Genomic DNA, 6,721 nt, shown 5'->3' on the forward strand with positions numbered 1-6,721 from the left:
AATTATTAAAAGATGCTGCTATATGGATATGACAATTCGTGCAAATAAAATTGTCATATATTTTATCGTTATGTACTGTTAAGATACTCTTCTAAGAAGTTTTTAAAAACACACAAGCCAGCGACAGGGATTGCAACACAATGTTGAAACCACCTGGACAAAGGAGGGAGGACTCCATTCACAAGCATTCACTGAGACACTGCTGCTGGGCCGGGTGCTGAGCACAGGGCTGGGCACACAGAGATGCTTTTGTTCTTGCTGAGCTCCCACTGAGCCAAAGCCTGGCCTGCCCCTCCTCTGGCCACGCTGGAGAGGGGCTGGGGCTGCGGGGGAGCTTGGGAGGGGACACAGCCAGGACAGGTGACCCCCACTGACCCTGGGGATACCCCAGACCATAGGGCAGGCATCACGCTCATGGTATAAAGTGGGGGGAACAAGGAGGAAGGGGGGACATTTGGAGTGATGGCTTTTCTCTTCCTAGGTAACACTCTAGGCTGGAGGGGGCCCTGTCTCACCAGTGGGCAGGGTCAGCACCAAAGACACAGACACCAACTGAAGGAATTGTGTCATTTATATCATGCACAGCTGCAAAGAATTACAAAAGGATAAGCTCAGCAAAGCACATCATCATTAGCAAAGCATTACAAAAGAAGCTCAGCAATGCATCCAGTCATTGCTACCAGAGATTGCCTGGAGTGATTAAGGAAAGATCTATCACCAGTTAGCCTCAGGCTTTACCATCATCCACAGCCACACATCAGCTGGGGGAAGCCAAGGACTGGAGAGCCACTCCCAGACACTGGGAATTCCTGCAGGTGCCTCCACCTCTGCAGGCAATGAGGCTCCAGCCCCAAAGCTGTGAGAGGACCCAGCTTTTACACTGTTAAACAAACAAGCTGGCATCACTGCCACTGCGAGAACATCTGCTTTCATTCTCCTGACTGCTTTCTCCCAAAGCCTGGCCAGGGCTGAAGGAGGAACCAAGGGAGTTGACTTTGATCCTTCACCCCCAAACAAGGCCAGATGGGGCCTTATCTGTTTCTAAATACAGAAAGATAAATCCATGTTTTATCAAGGAACACATGCATTGATCGTGTTGTTAATCATGCTTCCTTAATGAGTGGATACAAATACAACATTTGCTTGGAAGGTTCATCTAGAGGTGAGCTTTGCCTCAGGGCCTGTTCAGGCCCTGATCACAACCTGTTCAGGCCTTGGTACTTTGATCGGTCCTGAGACCTACAATCAACTACAACCTTTGTAATAATTCTTTCGGTAACACAGTTTAGATTTAGGTATTAGGCATAAAGGCATCTCTTCTTTTTCTACAATTAAGTGCAGTTTAACTTCATTACTCAGAGCTATTCACGTTCCTTTTAAAACATGCCTAAATAGTTGCTATTCTCTGTTATTTATCAAATGCCTCTCTTTTCTTGAGACTGTCTCTTTTAAGAAAGGTCCCAATACTCCACTTCCCAGCACAAAGTGTCACAGCAACTCACCAAGTGCACACACTGCAATGATGACAGGCCCTGCCACCAATGCATTTCACAGCAGCCTCTAATTTGGCAGCCATGAAGCCAATCCCACCAAGAAGAATTTTCTTCTTTCTGCTACTCTTCTACTGCTCTTTCTGTCAAGGTGATTCCTGACTGTTGGCCTTCAAACCCATCACTGCTAGCAGTGCAACATCCCCGTGCCCTGATAGCCCAGGTTCCTCCTTGGCCAGCAAGAAGATAATCCAAGGCCATGCGGTTCTCTGGAGGCCCCATTTGTGTTTGTTGGAGCTCATAGATGTGCTAATGGGCATTTCAACAGTATCATTTACTACCTCTTCTAATAATCCATTCAGCTCATTCATGTCAACTCCACGGGATGGGGCAGCGCACATGGGGCACAGGGTGAACCAGAATCCTTTGCTTTCGGAAACCCAAGGCACTCTTTGGGTGGAAAATGTTCTCTGGGCCCTAACTTTTCAGTGTGGTTGTTGCTGAAGGACCCTAAATGGGGGCCCTGCAGCTGGGAGCGGTGTGACACTGACACTGACCAGCTGCAGCACCCCAAGTTCTACTGAAATTGGGAGTGATGGTAAAGCACAGAAATCTTCTGACACTGTAGCCTCTATAACTGTAACAGGGTTTGGTTTCTCCTGAGGGGAAATCTGAGTGAATCCTGTCACACTGATCGTTGTATTCCCATGTCCCACAGCACAGGTTTCTCTAACTGTCCCTTCACTGACTCCGTTACGAGGCAGAGCCCATTGACAGAGTTCTGGCCACCCCACAGGTTGGGCCCTCCAAGGGAACCCCATTCCTCCAAGCTTCAGCTGAGAACATACCCAGCAATTAGTGACACTGTGTGCTTTGGCTACCTTGGTCTTTACATTTTCAAAACATTTTGATGACTGATGCCTTGGTGAAACTCTGGAGGTGTTTTGGCAAACGTCAGTAGTACTTTAGTGACACCGTTCTTCATTCTTTTTGCTCAATGTCATTCAGGTTAGGAACAATAATTCTGTTGTCCATGGAGCTGGCAACTTTTTAATTCCAGAATAATGCCCCCAAGGTCCTTTAGTGTTCAGTTTTACCATGTTTTCTGTGGGTAACAAGGCTTGGTGGGGCTCTTTCCCTTTTGGCTGGAAGAGGGCCAGGACCTCTGCTTAAAGAAAAAAAAAGGAAAAAGAAAAAAAATACAATTAGATGAATTGTAAAAGATACAAATAAAATCCAAGTGTTAGTGAAACAACTTCTGTAACTTTGCATTAAGAGGTAAATGATCTTTTTAAAAAGAGAACTCACTTATTTACATTGTAAATGTGTTGATGGCATGGATCCATCTTACTGACCTCAACAGCCTTTTTTACAGTTTTTGGGGTTTGTTTCCAACATTCTTTTTTTTAAATTGTGGTCGAAGCAATAGGAAATTGATTGGGGCCCTTCCAGCTCCAGGCAGGACTGGGAATCTCAACTCTGTCAAACCCCAAATCCTTTAGAAGATGACCTTCCTTCTCACTCTGGGAATGAGCTGCACATTCCCTCTGAAATTGTCAGGGGTTTCTTACGGATGAAAAATCCCACTTACGGCTTTTTGCTCTGGTTTGGAAGTGGGAAGGGCAATTCTCCATCCATCAGCTCCAGACTGCACTGCCTCAGGAACATGGCTCACTTGCCAGCTTTGGCCCACTCATGGCACTTCTAGAGGAGGAAGAAAGTGCAACTGCACAATTCCAGCCAAAAAGAAATGAAGAATGAATAGTGGAGATCCAGGCGTTCCTGCGGAGATCCAGGGGTTCAGCTGGGACTATGGAGAGTTTGGGTCCTTGCCAATTGGATGTGTGTTCCCAGCTGCAATCTCCTGGCCTGCAAGGGAGTCTCACTCACCTGCCAAAGCAGAAAGCTCAGGCACTGTGCTCCAACGGGCTCGTCTGATGCAAAGCTGTCAGAGCACTGTGAGGGCAGAGCCAGCCCAGCTGTGCCCGGGGCAGAGCCCAGCAGAGCCCTGGCAGAGCCCAGAGCAGCCTCAGCACCCGCAGAGCCCGGCTGCAAGGAGAGAAACCAGAAAGCGCCCGTCAGCTGAAGGCTGCTGTCCCCTTGTCCCAGCTGCCCACAGAGCCCAGGCCATGCTGGCCGTGCCCAGAGCTGTGCCCAGAGCTGCCCATCACTGCTGCCTTTGGGAGCAGAGCAGGAGGGCAGGACATTCCCAGCCTGCAGCCAGCCATGGCACATCCAGCCCCTCAGCAGCTGCCCAGAGCAGGAGCCTCCTTGTGCTTGTTGCCGTCTCCCAAAAGCTCTGATCCCACCATGCCAAGCAGACGGGGACTCACCTCACGCCATCCTCTGCTGGGAGAAAAGCTGGTCCCAAACGATGTCCTCAGCCTTCTCCAAGGGCACGGCCCATCCACGCTGCAGCTGCTCCCAGGCACTTCCCAATCCCGACTGGACCTTACATAGAACGCTTCCTCTAGAAAAACAAACAACAAACTGTTGAAAAGAGATTAGAGACAAGGGGAAACAAGAAAAAAACTCTTATCTCTGTCAGAGGTCTGAGGAAGGCCCAACCCCTACATGCTAGGGAAAATCCCACCCATGGAGGAGAGAAGGCCACACTTTCTCTCTTCCCTCCTGCACTGCCCCCCAAAATAACGGTGATCCCAAAGCAAACAAGGGCAGTGGAGCAGCCCAAGCCCTTCCTTGCCTGCAAAGCAAAGCAGCCCCTGCACAGGTTCTGGAGTCCCACCTCTGCTCCCGCCATGGGGGTTTCTCTGTGCCGGGCTGGCTGCCCCAGCCCCAGCCCCAGCCTCAGCCCAGGCCATGCTGGGTGCTGGGGGCTGTTGGCAGGGCCAGGAGCCAACTCCCATCTTGTATCCACCCCAGCCCACGCCCCCAGCCCTGCCAAAAAGCAGCTGGGCAGCGACTGAAGTTGCATCTGCTCCAGCAAAGGGAGAAACTTTTGTTCCCAGCCAGTCTGAGCAATGCCCAAATCTGGGAGCATTTCCCCGGCTGTGGACTCATCTGCGAATTCGCTGTGGAGCCTGGCTTTGAAGACGGTGCCACAAGTCCATCATCTTCAGCTGCCAGTGGCCAGGTTGAGGAAGAGGTGTCATCCTTGATGTTGTCGTCGCTGTCTCCAGCAGCAGCAGCAGCCCCGCCTGGTACAGCTTCTCCAAGGACTCCTTCTCCTTCCCTGGGGGTCAGACCAGGCTGTCAGGGTTCTGCCCAGGGCCCCAGCTGTCAGGGAAGCAGGACAAGCAAAACCAGCTCGGATGGCAGCCACCAGTGCTGGGCAGAGCAGCTCAGCTCCAGCACAAGGGCTGCGTGTTCCCACCCAACAATCCCAGTGCATTGGTACAGGCAGGGAAAAAAGTCTGGGTTTCCTTGCTTCTGATTGCCAGGGCATGTGTGGACCTGTAACTTACCAGGGCCCTGGAGCAAAGTGTGCATGTGGCTCTCTCCCTTTTTCTATGGCAGGTGAATATCCTGTATCCAAGGATCACAGAACAGGTCTTCTAATGAAGGTCTGTCCAAGAAGTGCATGGATAAACACCACCTGATAAGATCTTGGCACTCTGGGCAGAGAAACCAGAAACCACCGGTCAGCTAGAGAAGGCTCCTGTCTGCTTTGCCCCACTCTTCCCATGCCCAGGCCATGCTGCTTTTGTGTTCAGAGCTGTGCCTAAACTTTCCCATCAATTCCCTGTTGTGGAGGAGAGCAGGACATGTGGCACCTCCTCAGCGGCTGCCAGAGCGAGATGCTCACGAGCTGCTGCTGTCTCCCAGCACTGGTATTCCCCCGTGGCCAGAGATGAGGATCCACCTGGAGAGAGCCGCTGTGGCAGCGAGAGCTGATGGTCCCAGCTGATCTTCCGGCCCCTCCTGAAAGGGTGCTGCCCGCAGACCATCTGGTGCAGCAGGATGCCCAGGGACCAGATCGTTGCTGCCTCGCCATGGTACCAGCCCAAGTGGGTCCATTCTGGGGGGCTGTATGACAGTGTTCCTATGGAATACAGATGGAGTTCATCAGGGGGATGCTGCTGCTTCCAGAGCCTGGCCCCAGCATCCCTGGGCGTGCAGGGGCCGCCCCAGTGGCACACGGGGCGACTGCTGCACTCTCGCCAGCACCTGGGACTTGTGTACAAACTCAGGGCTGGACAAGAAGCCACTGGTGTTGGAAGAGGGCAGCAGAAGCCCCGGCAAGGCCTGACCGTGACATGCAAAGCAAAAACCCACTCAGGGCTGGGGGAAAAATCATCTCCTTATCCTCCCTGCCTGCAGTGCCCCAAAAATATTATGAAGCCAAGGCAAACAAGGTGAGTGGAGCAGCCCAAGCCCTTCCTCTCACCTGCACACCAAACTGGCTGGTGCACTGGTTCTGGCTCCCTCCTATGCTACCCCCACCCACGGGTGCTTTTGTCGGGCTGGCTGCTGCTGCTCCAACCCCAGCCCCAGGCAGAGTGGTGGGCAAAGGCTGCCAGTGGGGCTGGAAGATGCCTCCCCACCCAGCCCCGCTCAAAAGCAACTCAGGGGAAGGCTCAGTACCCTGACTGGCAGCAAAAGGGAGGATCCTCGCTGCCACACCCAGCTTGGCCTGTGAGATGTTGGGCCATGAGATGGCGGGACCGGGAGCACACCCCTGCCCGGGCTCACCTGCAAAGTGAGTGTAGGCTGTGTCTTGCAGGTAGGTGCCACAGCCAAAGTCGATCAATTTTGCCTGGCCAGTGGCCAGGTCAACCAGGATATTCTCTGGTTTGATGTCGCGGTGCAGGACCCCTCGGCTGGTGCAGTGCCGCACGGCCTCCAGCACCTGGCGGAACAGCTGCCGTGCCACCTCTTCAGACAGGAACCTCCGTGCCCGAATGAAATGCAGGAGGTCCTGAGACCGCTCCGGCCGCTCCAGCACCATCACGATGTTGTTGGGGAGCTCAAGCCACTCCAGCAGCTGGACCACACCAGGGAAGCCAGTGGACACCTTGTCCAGCAGCACGATCTCCAGGGGTGCGCTGGTGCCGTCGGGCTGCGGGAGGAGCACGGTGCCACCAGTGGGACTGATGTCCTGCCAGGGCTGGGGAACCCCTCAGCCAGCCCGGGATGCTCTGCGCCCTGCGCTGGCCCCACGCCCGCTCCCCATCGAGGGGTCCTGGTGGCTTCCCCCATGCCGGGCCTCGCCTCATCCCCGCCCGGCACGGCCCGGCTGTTCCCGCTGGCCCCGCTCACTCACCAGCTCG

The 6,721-nt window shown here is 53.5% G+C and overlaps 1 long non-coding RNA gene across 1 annotated transcript; it reads right to left on the reverse strand.

Moving 5' to 3' along the window:
• Positions 1-553: 553 nt before the first annotated feature.
• Positions 554-3,190, reverse strand: LOC140680792 (uncharacterized). Its single transcript, XR_012052187.1, has 2 exons — positions 3,082-3,190; positions 554-2,655 (listed from the first exon to the last, which is right to left on the reverse strand). It is a non-coding gene; the product is annotated as an uncharacterized lncRNA (long non-coding RNA).
• Between the last annotated feature and the right edge of the window lie 3,531 nt (positions 3,191-6,721).

This window comes from Taeniopygia guttata, chromosome 28 (assembly GCF_048771995.1).
Source record: "Taeniopygia guttata chromosome 28, bTaeGut7.mat, whole genome shotgun sequence".
NCBI classification, from domain to species: Eukaryota; Metazoa; Chordata; class Aves; order Passeriformes; family Estrildidae; genus Taeniopygia; species Taeniopygia guttata.